Source organism: Arachis ipaensis, chromosome B5 (genome assembly GCF_059453495.1).
Source record: "Arachis ipaensis isolate K30076 ecotype BB chromosome B5, ASM5945349v1, whole genome shotgun sequence".
Classification (NCBI taxonomy): Eukaryota; Viridiplantae; Streptophyta; class Magnoliopsida; order Fabales; family Fabaceae; genus Arachis; species Arachis ipaensis.
In genome coordinates, this window is record NC_142440.1 from 41,787,414 (window position 1) to 41,800,894 (window position 13,481).

At 39.6% G+C, this 13,481-nt stretch overlaps 1 non-coding gene across 1 annotated transcript; it reads right to left on the reverse strand.

Moving 5' to 3' along the window:
* Positions 1 to 720: 720 nt before the first annotated feature.
* Positions 721 to 828, reverse strand: LOC148563968 (small nucleolar RNA R71). Its single transcript, XR_015883893.1, has one exon. It is a non-coding gene; the product is annotated as a small nucleolar RNA R71 (small nucleolar RNA).
* Between the last annotated feature and the right edge of the window lie 12,653 nt (positions 829 to 13,481).

The window sequence follows — 13,481 nt, forward strand, 5'->3', positions numbered from 1 at the left end:
AATTATTTATTCATCTACTAACACTTCTCTTCATCTCACATCACTGCTCCTATCCTTACCCTTGTGTTTGGATTCTTCATTTTTTCTTCACCCCTATTCCTTTTCTTCTTCTACTAACAATAAGGAACCTCTTTACTGTTACATAAAGGATTCCTCTTCTTTTCTTGTTCTCTTCTCTTTCTTATGAGCAAGAACAAGGAAAAAGGCATTCTTGTTGAAGCTGATCCAGAACCTGAAAGGACTCTGAAGAGGAAACTAAGAGAAGCTAAATTACAATAATCAAGAGACAACCTTATTGAAAATTTCGAACAAGTAAAGGAGATGGCAGCCGAACCCAACAACAATAATGCAAGGAGAATGCTTGGTGACTTTACTGCACCTAATTCCAATTTACATGGAAGAAGCATCTCCATTCCTACCATTGGAGCAAACAATTTTGAGCTGAAACCTCAGCTAGTTTCTCTGATGCAGCAGAACTGCAAGTTTCATGGACTTCCATCTGAAGATCCCTTTCAGTTCTTAACTGAATTCTTGCAAATCTGTGATACTGTTAAGACTAATGGAGTAGATCCTGAAGTTTACAGGCTCATGCTTTTCCCTTTTGCTGTAAGAGATAGAGCTAGAGTATGGTTGGACTCTCAACCTAAGGATAGCCTGAACTCTTGGGATAAGCTAGTCAAGGCTTTCTTAGCCAAGTTCTTTCCTCCTCAAAAGCTGAGTAAGCTTAGATAGGATGTTCAGACTTTCAGACAGAAAGAAGGTGAATCCCTCTATGAAGCTTGGGAGAGATACAAAGGACTGACCAAAAAGTGTCCTTCTGACATGCTTTCAGAATGGACCATCCTGGACATATTCTATGATGGTCTGTCTGAATTAGCTAAAATGTCATTGGACACCTCTGCAGGTGGATCCATTCACCTAAAGAAAACGCCTGCAGAAGCTCAAGAACTCATTGACATGGTTGCTAATAACCAGTTCATGTACACTTCTGAGAGGAATCCTGTGAGTAATGGGACGCCTATGAAGAAGAGAGTTCTTGAAATTGATACTCTGAATGCCATATTGGCTCAGAATAAAATATTGACTCAGTAAGTCAATATGATTTCTCAGAGTCTGAATGGAATGCAAGCTGCATCCAACAGTACTTAAGAGGCGTCTTCCGAAGAAGAAGCTTATGATCCTGAGAACCCTGCAATAGCAGAGGTGAATTACTTAGGTGAACCTTATGGAAACACCTATAATCCATCATAGAGAAATCATCCAAATCTCTCATGGAAGGATCAACAAAAGCCTCAACAAGGCTTTAATAATGGTGGAAGATATATGTTTAGCAATAGCAAGCCTTTTCCATCATCCACTCAGCAACAGACAGAGAACTCTGAACAAAATACCTCTAAATTAGAAAACTTAGTCTCTGATCTATCTAAGGCCACTGTAAGTTTCATGAATGAAACAAGGTCCTCCATTAGAAATTTGGAGGCACAAGTGGGCCAGCTGAGTAAAAGGATCACTGAAATCCCTCCTAGTACCCTCCCAAGCAATACAGAAGTGAATCCAAAAGGAGAATGCAAGGCCATTGAATTAATTACCATGGCCGAACCTGTAAGGGAGGTTGAGGACGTGAATCCCAGTGAGGAAGACCTCCTGGGACGCCCAGTGATCAATAAGGAGCTTCCCTCTGAGGAACCAAAAGAATCTGAGGCTCAACTAGAGACCATAGAGATTCCATTAAACCTCCTTATGCCATTCATGAGCTCTGATGAGTATTCCTCTTCTGAAGAGAATGAGGATGTCACTGAGGAGCAAGTCACCAAGTACCTTGGTGCAATCATGAAGCTGAATGCCAAATTATTTGGCATTGAAACTTGGGAAGATGAACCTCCCTTGTTCACCAATGAACTAAGTGATCTGGATCAACTGACATTGCCTCAGAAGAAACAGGATCCTAGAAAGTTCTTAATACCTTGTACCATAGGCACCATGATCTTTAAGGCTTTGTGTGACCTTGGTTCATGGATAAACCTCATGCCCCTCTCTGTAATAGAGAAACTGGGAATCTATGGGGTACAAGCTGCTAAAATCTCATTAGAGATGGCAAATAATTAAAGAAAACAGGCTTATGGACAAGTAGAGGACGTGTTAGTAAAGGTTGAAGGCCTTTACATCCCTGCTGATTTCATAATCCTAGATACTGGGAAGGATGAGGATGAATTTATCATCCTTGGAAGACCCTTCCTAGCCACAGTAAGAGCTGTGATTGATGTTGACAGAGGTGAATTAGTCCTTCAATTGAATGGGGACTCCCTTGTGTTTACAACTCAAGGTTATCCTTCTGTAAACATGGAGAGGAAGCATAAAAAGCTTCTCTCAAAACAGAGTCAACCAGAGCCCCCACAGTCAAACTCTAAGTTTGGTGCTGGGAGGCCGTAACCAAACTCTAAGTTTGGTATTGAACTCCCATATCCAAACTCTAAGTTTGGTGTTGGGAAGTCTCAACAATGCCCTGAACATCTGTGAGGCTCCATGAGAGCCCACTGTCAAGCTATTGACATTAAAGAAGCGCTTGTTGGGAGGCAACCCAATTTTTATTTATCTAATTTTATTTTTCTTGTTCTTTCCTGTTTTATTAGGTTCATGATCATGTGGAGTCACAAAATAAATATAAAAATTGAAAACGGAATCAAAAATAGCAGAAGAAAAATCACACCCTGGAAGAAGACCTTACTAGCGTTTAAACGCTAGTAAGAAGCATGTTTTGGGCGTTCAACGCCAGAACAGAGCATGGTTCTGGCGCTGAACGCTAGAAATGGGCAGCATCTGGGCGTTTGAACGCCAGAATTGCACCCTGGAGAAGAGCTGGCACTGAATGCCCAGAACAAGCATGGTTCTGGCGTTCAACGCCAGAAATGGGCAACAAATAGGCATTCAACGCCCAGAACAAGCACCAATCTGGTGCTGAATGCCCAGAGTTGTGTGCAAGGGCATTTTGCATGCCCAATTTGGTGCAAGGTTGTAAATCCTTGAACACCTTAGGATCTGTGGACCCCACAGGATCACCTCAGGATCTGTAGACCCCACAGGATCCCCACCCACCTCCACTCACTTATTCTCACCCCTCTTTCACACAATCCCATAAACACTCTTCCCCAAAACTCTTCACCAATCACCTCAATCTCTCTTCCCTATCACCACTTCACCACTCACATCCATCCACTCTTCCCCATAAACCTACCTCATAAACACCACCTACCTTCAAAATTCAAAATCAATTTCCCACCCAAACCCACCCTATATGGCCGAAACACATCTCTCTCTCCCTCTTCTCCATTTCTTCTTCTTCTTCATCTATTCTTTCTTCTCTTGCTCGAGGGCGAGCAAAGTTCTAAGTTTGGTGTGGTAAAAGCATAAGCTTTTTGTTTTTCCATTACCATTGATGGCACCTAAGATCAGAGAATCCTCTAGAAAAGGGAAAGGGAAGACAAAAGCTTCCACCTCCGAGTCATGGGAGATGGAAAGATTCATCTCCAAAGCTCATCAAGACCACTTCTATGATGTTGTGGCCAAGAAGAAGGTGATCCCTGAGGTCCCTTTCAAGCTCAAGAAGAATGAGTATCCGGAGATCCGACATGAAATCCAAAGAAGAAGTTGGGAAGTTCTAACAAAACCCATCCAACAAGTCAGCATCCTAATGGTTCAAGAGTTCTATGCCAATGCATGGATCACTAGGAACCATGATCAAAGTAAGAACCCGGACCCAAAGAATTATCTCACAATGGTTCGGGGGAAATACTTAGATTTTAGTCCGGAAAATGTGAGGTTGGCGTTTAACTTGCCTATGATGTAAGAAGATGCACGCCCCTACACTAGAAGGGTCAACATTAATCGAAGGTTGGACCAAGTCCTCATGGACATATGTGTGGAAGGAGCTCAATGGAAGATTGACTCCAAAGGCAAGCTGGTTCAACTAAGAAGACTGGACCTCAAGCCTGTAGCTAGAGGATGGTTAGAATTCATACAACACTCCATCATCCCCACTAGCAACCGATCCGAAGTTACTGTGGATCGGGCCATCATGATTCATAGCATCATGATTGGAGAGGAAGTAGAAGTTCATGAAGTCATCTCCCTTGAACTCTACAAAATAGCCGAAAAGTCCTCCCCCATGGCAAGGCTAGCTTTTCCTCATCTTATTTGCCATCTCTGCTACTCAGCTGGAGCTTTCATAGAAGGAGACATTCCCATTGAGGAAGAGAAGCCCATCACTAAGAAAAGGATGGAGCAAGCAAGAGAGCCCATTCATGGAGCTCAAGAGGTGCATGAAGCTCATCACCATGAGATCCCGGAGATGCCTCTAATGCATTTCCCTCCACAAAACTATTGGGAGCAAATAAACACCTCCCTAGGAGAATTAATTTCCAACATGGGACAATTAAGGGTGGAACATCAAGAGCACTCCATCATCCTTCATGAAATTAGAGAAGATCAAAAAGCAATGAGGGAGGAGCAACAAAGACAAGGAAGAGACATAGAAGAGCTCAAGGACATCATTGGTTCCTCAAGAAGGAAACACCACCATCACTAAGGTGGACTCATTCCTTGTTCTTACATTCTCTATTTTTCGTTTTCTATGTTAAGTGCTTATCTATGTTTGTGTCTTATTACATGATCATTAGTAGTTAGTAACTATGTCTTAAAGTTATGAATGTCCTATGAATCCATCACCTCTCTTAAATGAAAAAATGTTTTAATTCAAAAGAACAAGAAGTACATGAGTTTTGAATTTATCCTTGAACTTAGTTTAATTATATTGATGTGGTGAGAATACTTTTTGTTTTCTGAATGAATGCTTGAACAGTGCATATGTCTTTTGAAGTTGTTGTTTATGAATGTTAAATATGTTGGCTCTTGAAAGAATGATGACAAGGAGACATGTTATTTGATAATCTGAAAAATCATAAAAATGATTCTTGAAGCAAGAAAAAGCAGCAAAGAACAAAGCTTGCAGAAAAAAAAATAGCGAAAAAAAAATATAGAAAGAAAAAGAAAAAGCAAGCAGAAAAAGCCAAAAGCTCTTAAAACCAAGAGGCAAGAGCAAAAAGCCAGTAACCCTTAAAACCAAAAGGCAAGGGCAATAAAAAGGATCCCAAGGCTTTGAGCATCAGTGGATAGGAGGGCCTAAAGGAATAAAATCCTGGCCTAAGCGGCTAAACCAAGCTGTCCCTAACAATGTGCTTGTGGCGTGAAGGTGTCAAGTGAAAACTTGAGACTGAGCGGTTAAAGTCAAGGTCCAAAGCAAAAAAAAGAGTGTTCTTAAGAACCCTGGACACCTCTAATTGGGGACTTTAGCAAAGCTGAGTCACAATCTGAAAAGGTTCACCCAATTATGTGTCTGTGGCATTTATGTATCCAGTGGTAATACTGGAAAACAAAGTGCTTAGGGCCACGGCCAAGACTCATAAAGTAGCTGTGTTCAAGAATCATCATACTGAACTAGGAGAATCAATAACACTATCTGAACTCTGAGTTCTTATAGATGCCAATCATTCTGAACCTCAATGGATAAAGTGAGATGCCAAAACTATTCAAGAGGCAAAAAGCTACAAGTCCCGCTCATTTAATTGGAGCTATGTTTCATTGATAGTTTGGAATTTATAGTATATTCTCTTCTTTTTATCCTATTTGATTTTCAGTTGCTTGGGGACAAGCAATAATTTAAGTTTGGTGTTGTGATGAGCGGATAATTTATACGCTTTTTGGCATTGTTTTTAGTATGTTTTTAGTATAATCTGGTTACTTTTAGGGATGTTTTCATTAGTTTTTATGTTAAATTCACATTTCTGGAATTTACTATGATTTTTTGTGTTTTTCTGTGATTTCAGGTATTTTCTGGCTGAAATTGAGGGACTTGAGCAAAAATCAGATTCAGAGGTTGAAGAAGGACTGCTGATGCTGTTGGATTCTGACCTCCTTGCACTCAAAGTGGATTTTCTGGAGCTACAGAACTCAAAATGGCGCTCTTCCAATTGCGTTGGGAATTAGACATCCAGGGCTTTCCAGCAATATATAATAGTCCATACTTTGCCCAAGTTTAGACGACACAAACTGGCGTTCAACGCCAGCTCTCTGCCCAATTCTGGCGTCCAGCGCCAGAAATAAGTTGCAAAGTGGAGTTCAATGCCCAAAATGGCACAAAAGCTGACGTTCAACTCCAAGAATGACCTCTCCACGTGTAGACTTTAAGCTCAGCCCAAGCACACACCAAGTGGGCCCCGGAAGTGGATTTATGCATCAAGTACTTACTTCTGTAAACCCTAGTAGCTAGTTTAGTATAAATAGGACTTCTTACTACTGTATTAGAGATCTTTGAATCCGGGATTGTATCTTAGGATCATCTTTGGACGCCTGGTTCTTAGATCAGAGGGGCTGGCCATTCGGCCATGCCTGGACCTTTCACTTATGTATTTTTAACGGTAGAGTTTCTACACTCCATAGATTAAGGTGTGGAGCTCTGCTGTTCCTCATGAATTAATGCAAAGTACTATTGTTTTTCTATTCAATTCAAGCCTATTTCTTCTCTAAGATATTTATTCACACACAGGAACATGATGAATGTGATGATTATGTGACGCTCATCATCATTCTCACTTATGAACGCGTGCCTGACAACCACTTCCGTTCTACCTTAGATTGAATGAGTATCTCTTGGATCTCTTAATCAGAATCTTCGTGGTATAAGCTAGATTGATGGTGGCATTCATGAGAGTCCGGAAAGTCTAAACCTTGTCTGTGGTATTCTAAGTAGGACTCTGGGATTGAATGACTGTGACGAACTTCAAACTCGCGAGTGCTGGGCGTAGTGACAGACGCAAAAGGGTAGTAAATCCTATTCCAGTATGATCGAGAACCTCCAGATGATTAGCCATGCAGTGACAGCGCATTGGACCATTTTCACAAAGAGGAATAGGGCGCAGCCATCGACAAGGTGATGCCTCCAGACGATTAGCCGTGCTGTGACAAAGCATTTGGACCATTTTTCAGAGAGGATTAAAAGTAGCCATTGACAACGGTGAAGTCCTTACAAAAAGCCAGCCATGGAAAGGAGTAAGACTGATTGGATGAAGGTAGCAGGAAAGCAGAGGTTCAGAGGAACTAAAGAATCTCTGTGCGCTTATCTGAAATTCTCACCAATGATTTACATAAGTATTTCTATCCTTCTTTTATTATTCGAAAACTCCATAACTATTTTATATCCGCCTGACTGAGATTTACAAGGTGACTATAGCTTGCTTCATACCAACAATCTCCGTGAGATCGACCCTTACTCACGTAAGGTTTATTACTTGGACGACCCAGTGCACTTGCTGGTTAGTTGTATCGAAGTTGTGACAAATTATGAATTGAGATTAAAGCACCAAGTTTTTGGAGCCATTACCAGAGATCACAATTTCGTGCACCAGTCGCCTCTCTGAATAACCCACCACGCGTACACGTCGCTCCCATTTCACCTATCTACGCTTACGCGTCACACCGCGCGTACGCGTGGATTACCCTATTTCACCCATCTTCTTTTCTTCTTTCCTTTCCATTTCTTCTCTTCTCCTCTCTTCTTCCCTTCTCTCACCCATCATCCAACACTACCATACACCATCAACCATTAGTTAGTTTAGCTTATTAGTTATTTAGTTAGTTTAATTTTAGTTTAATTTTTTTTATTTTTCATTATAAGTGTTGGATCATTAGCTTTGTTTGCTATTCATTGCTACCTATTATTAACTCACACTTCCTTGCTTTTGCACTTTCTCATCGTTTGTGCTATTTTTTATTTTTCATGGGTTAGTCATCATAAGCAAAAAGGAAGTGGGAAAGGAAGAACACGCAGCACCGGTTGACCTACCAGTTGAAGGTAGCAACTTGGAAAGTCGCCGTACACCCCTGCTCATCTTTTGATGCACCGAAGATGGTGCAAACTTTTAAGTGTGGGGAGGTCGTCTGATCGATCGACGCTTTTGGGTGACAAATTTCTAATCCCAACACTTGTGCATTTCATTTTTTAGGTCTTTTAGGTATTTTTAGTTGCATTTTCTTGTTTGGCATGTGTATCTATTAAGATTAGTTAAAATCATGATATTTTCCAAAGATTTTATCTATAGGGCACCCCAATTGATTAAAAAAAATTTTCTAGAACTTGCTTGAATTACATATATTGTGGAACATGTTTTGAGCTAAGAACACAAGCAAGTGGGTTTTGAGGCTAATTGTGTGGTTACATCATATAACCACCTATTTCCCTTCTTGTGTGCATTATTCTCTTTCTATGATTGTAATCTTTGATTTGTTTGATTCTATATGTCCATTATTTTGTGTATACATGCACTTATATGATTGAGGCCATTGTTTCATTAGCCTACTTACCCAAGTAGCCTACCTTTTATCTTCCATTGTTAGCCGATTTTGAGCTTATGCTTGTCCCATTTGTTCTCAATTTTAGCACATTACAAGCCCTAAGTGAAAAACAATAAATGTACCTTGTTTGAATCTTTGATTAGCTTAGGCTAGTGAGAGTGCTTATCATTCAAGTTTGGGAGAGTTGGGAACATTGGGTGAGATAAAGAGTATTTTTGTATTTTTGTTGAAAATCATGGGAATTAGGTGCATACTCATGTATTCATTAAATGTTTAGACTATATACATTGATGTTCTTATACAAATTTTAGTTTGAGAAAAAAATAAGAAAAGCAAAATAAAAAAATATATATACAAAATGAAAAGAAAAAAATAGAAAAAGAAAAAGAAAGAAAAAGAATAGCAATAAAAAGGGGACAGAATGCCCCAAAGTGAAGTTCAATAAGAATCAATGCATATGTGTGGTGATCAAAAAGAGGATGCATGAGTGTGTGAAAAAAAGTGAAGAATGGGTAGTTAGGTTAGCTTTGAAATTGTATAGGTTGTAGGTTAGGTGGGAAGCTTAGGTTGATCAAAGATTCAAATTCTAGTCTACTTAACTAAATACAACCTTACCTTGACCCTAGCTCCATTACAACCTATGGGAAAGCCCTCATGATAATTGTATGCATGCATGAAATAATTGTTGATTGTTAGATGAAAAAAGAATCTTGGAAAGCATGATTAGGGGAGAATTGAGTGAATCAACCCCAAACACTTGAGTGACTAGAGCGAATACACATCCGGTGAGGCTTCGATCGCTTGATTACATGTTTCCACCCATGATCATCTTTCTTGCAAGTCTATAAAAAAATCTCTTCAATAACTCAAATAAATTGTGGTCTTGATTAGGTTGTTAATACCACTAGCCCCTGTACTTATATATGTATTCTTGGGAATTGATTTATTTTGACTAAGTAGTTGCATTCATGTAGGTAGTTGCATATAGGTAGTTTACATTGAATAAATGTTGATACCCTTTGTTTCTTTCTTGGTTAAGCATGAGGACATGCTTGGTTTAAGTGTGGAAAGGTTTGATAAACCCCAATTTTGTGGTTTATCTTGTGCTTAATTTAGGGGATTTTATCACCCTTTTCCCACATTTATTCAATGAAATAGCATGGTTTTATAATTCTCCTTGATTTTGTGCTTAAGAGTAAAAACATGCTTTTTAGGCATTAAAATTGCTAATTTTGATTCACCTTAATTCCATTCGATGCCTTGATGTGTTTGTTGAGTGATTTCAGGTTCATAAGGCAAGTATTGGATAGAAGAAGTGAAGAAAAAAAACATACAAAGTGGAAAAAGCATGAAGAAATGAGCATTTGGAGGATTAAGGGCCACGCGGACGCGTCAACCACGCGTACGCGTGAGAAGAAGATTAGCAAGCCATGCGCACGCGTCACCCACGCGTACGCATGAGGAGAAAATTGGCCATCGACGCGCACGCGTGACGTCAGGCACGTGACCCACTTAAAGAGAATTCGCTGGGGGCAATTTCTGAGCTTCCCAGGCCCAAATCCAACTCATTTATGAGGTTATTTCATGCAGAATTGAGGATTGAGCAAAGGGGAAGCACTTAGTTATAGGATAGCATCATGTAGGTTAGTTTCCTAGAGAGAGAAGCTCCCTCTTCTCTCTAGAATTAGGGCTCTAAGTGCATTTCCATCTTAGATCTAGGTTTTGATTCTTGCTTTCATCTCATTTCCTTTATGATTTCTTGTTGCTACATCTTAATTCTCTTAATTTTCATTGTTAATTTCTCTTTTATGTCTCTCTTTGATGTTATTGAGCACTTGTTGGATTTGAATTTTCTTTAATGCAATTGATATTTGATGTTCTTTTATTGTTGATTTGAGTTGCTATTATTATTCTCTTGCAATTTGTAGTTGGTAGATTTACTATTCTTGCACCTTTACTATGCTTTCCTTTTGCACCCACCAAGTGTTTGACAAAATGCTTGGTTGGGCTTTAGAGTAGATTTTTGAGCATTCTTGGCTTGAAAAGAGAGAATAGGCAATCTTGAGTCATTAATAACCAACTCATGTTGGCGATCTAGAGTTGTGAATATCTTATTTGACGTTCTTGAACAAGGAAGATAATATTATACCTTTTTCCTTGTTTGGGTTGACAAAATAGGAGAAGCTCTTGCTCATTATTGTAGTATGATTAACTAGTCTTATTTGACTTTCTCTCGTGGGAAGTATTGATTGTACCTCTTCTTAGTTTGAGTTGACAAAATAAGATGAATTAATCATTACATGACTAGGATAGAAAGCCTATATTCTCAATTCTTGCCATGAATGTCTCTCTTTAGTTGTTTGCTTTGCTTTTCTTATCATTTATTTTGTTTCCCCTTTCCCAATCAAACCCCCTTGCATCTTCATAACTATTAATTGAGCACTTCATTGCAATTCCTTGTGAGACAACCCGAGGTTTAAATACTTTGGTTAATTCTTATTGGGGTTTGTACTTGTGACAAAACCAAATTAAAACATTGATTGGGCATCACTTGTTGGTTGAGAACTATACTATCAACGAAGTTATTTTCTTCCTAACTGAGAGAAATTCTTAGCCGACGGTTTTGCTCCTATCAGTGCCACCTTCGTCTCCAGGAAGTCGTCTGGCTACTTCACCAAAGTGGATTCCTACACCACCTCCATCAGATCAGCATCCCACTACTTCGACAACGATGCCACCTCCAACGATAGACACCTAATGAGCGGATAATTTATACGCTTTTTGGCATTGTTTTTACATAGTTTTTAGTATGATTTAGTCAGTTTTTAGTATATTTTTATTAGTTTTTAAATAAAATTCACATTTCTGGACTTTACTATGATTTTGTGTGTTTTTCTGTGATTTCAAGTATTTTCTGGCAAAAATTGAGGGACTTGAGCAAAAATCAGATTCAGAGGTTGAAGAAGGACTGCAGATGCTGTTGGATTCTGACCTCCCTGCACTCAAAGTGGTTTTTCTCGAGCTACAAAACTCGAAATGGCGCCCTCTCAATTTCTTTAGAAAGTCGACATCCAGGGCTTTCCAGCAATATATAATAGTCCATACTTTGCCTGAGTTTAGACGACGCAAACTGGCGTTCAACGCCAGCTTCCTGCCTTATTCTGGAGTTAAACGCCAGAAACAGGTTGCAAAGTAGAGTTAAACGCCAGAAACAGGTTACAAACTGGCGTTCAACTCCAAGAGAAGCCTCTACACGTGTAAAGCTCAATGCTCAACCCAAGCACACACCAAGTGGGCTCCGGAAGTGGATTTCTGCATCATTTACTCATTTCTGTAAACCCTAGTAACTAGTTTAGTATAAATAGGACTTTTTACTATTGTATTTACATCTTCGGATCATCTTTGATCAGTTTTATGCTATCTTAGACCTTTATGGGGGCTGGCCATTCGGCCATGCCTGAACCTTCATCACTTATGTATTTTCAACGGTAGAGTTTCTACACACCATAGATTAAGGTGTGGAGCTCTGCTGTTCCTCATGAATTAATGCAAAGTACTATTTTTTTTCTATTCAATTCAAGCTTATTCCTATTCTAAGATATTCATTTGCACCCAAGAACATAATGAATGTGATGATTATGTGACGCTCATCACCATTCTCACCTATGAATGCGTGCCTGACAACCACTTCCGTTCTACATGAAGTTGAGATAGAATGAGTATCTCTTAGGTATCTAATACAGGGGACCGAGTCCGAGATATTAGAATCTTCGTGGTATAAGTTAGAACCCATGGACGGCCATTCCTGAGATCTAAAAAGTCTAAACCTTTTCTGTGGTATTCCGAGTAGGATCCGGGAAGGGATGGCTGTGACGAGCTTCAAACTCGCGAGTGCTGGGCATAGTGACAGACGCAAAAGGATAGTAAATCCTATTCCAGTATGATCGAGAACCGACAGATGATTAGCCATGCAATGATAGCGCGTTGGACCATTTTCACAGAGAGGACGGGATGTAGCCATTGACAATGGTGATGCCCAACATACAACTTGCCATGGAAAGGAGTAGGAATGATTGGATGAAGACAGCAGGAAAGCAGAGGTTCAGGAGGAACGAAAGCATCTCTATACGCTTATCTAAAATTCTCACCAATGAATTACATAAGTATCTCTATCCTAGTTTATATTTTATTTATATTTTTATTATCAATTCACCATAACCATTTGAATCCTCTTGACTGAGATTTACAAGGTGACCATAGCTTGCTTCAAGTCGACAATCTCCGTGGGATCGACCCTTACTCACGTAAGGTTTATTACTTGGATGACCCAGTGCACTTGCTGGTTAGTTGTGCGAAGTTGTGACAAAGTGTGATTCACGTTTGAGAGCACCAAGTCTTTGTCGCCATTGTTGATGATTGCAATTTCGTGCACCAACACCGCAGTGCCAAAATCCTCTCAAGAATTCCAGCCAGATGCCCCTTCACTACCGCCTGTTGTACGGATAATGATTTGACTTGATGGTTTGACAGCGTAAGTACTATTTTAATGTCTTTTAAATGCAATCTTTTTTGATATTTTTATTTAACATTGTGGTTTGTAATATTAAGTTTTTTATTGATAGGTTTGTGCCAAATAACAATGCATTTGCACAGGAGTGTACCAATGTCTTTAAGTTGATGTAAGACCACCCATGGGAGAGCTACAAGAAGATCTCTGCTGGGACTAGAGAGTGATAGTTTCAGAAGTGGGCAATAAAAACTCAACAAATTCAAACCTTATCTAGTTTATATCTTCTATTTTGCGTAATTAGGTACATAATTTTGATTAACTAATGCTAAATATTTCTTTGTGTAAGAGAAATTTATATTGGACAAGACTCACGATGCCATGATCAAGAAGATCCTCGACCATTAGATGGCTAGGCGGCTTTAGCAGATGATCTAGGACGTTCATGAGAGGTGTGACCACCTCACTATTTGGCTCTGCCCAGACATTAAAAAGGCACTGTACGTCCATTTGGAGACTATTGAGGGGTTTAGGCATCGCCTTCTCACAAACTTAGCTACTAGGGCATTGA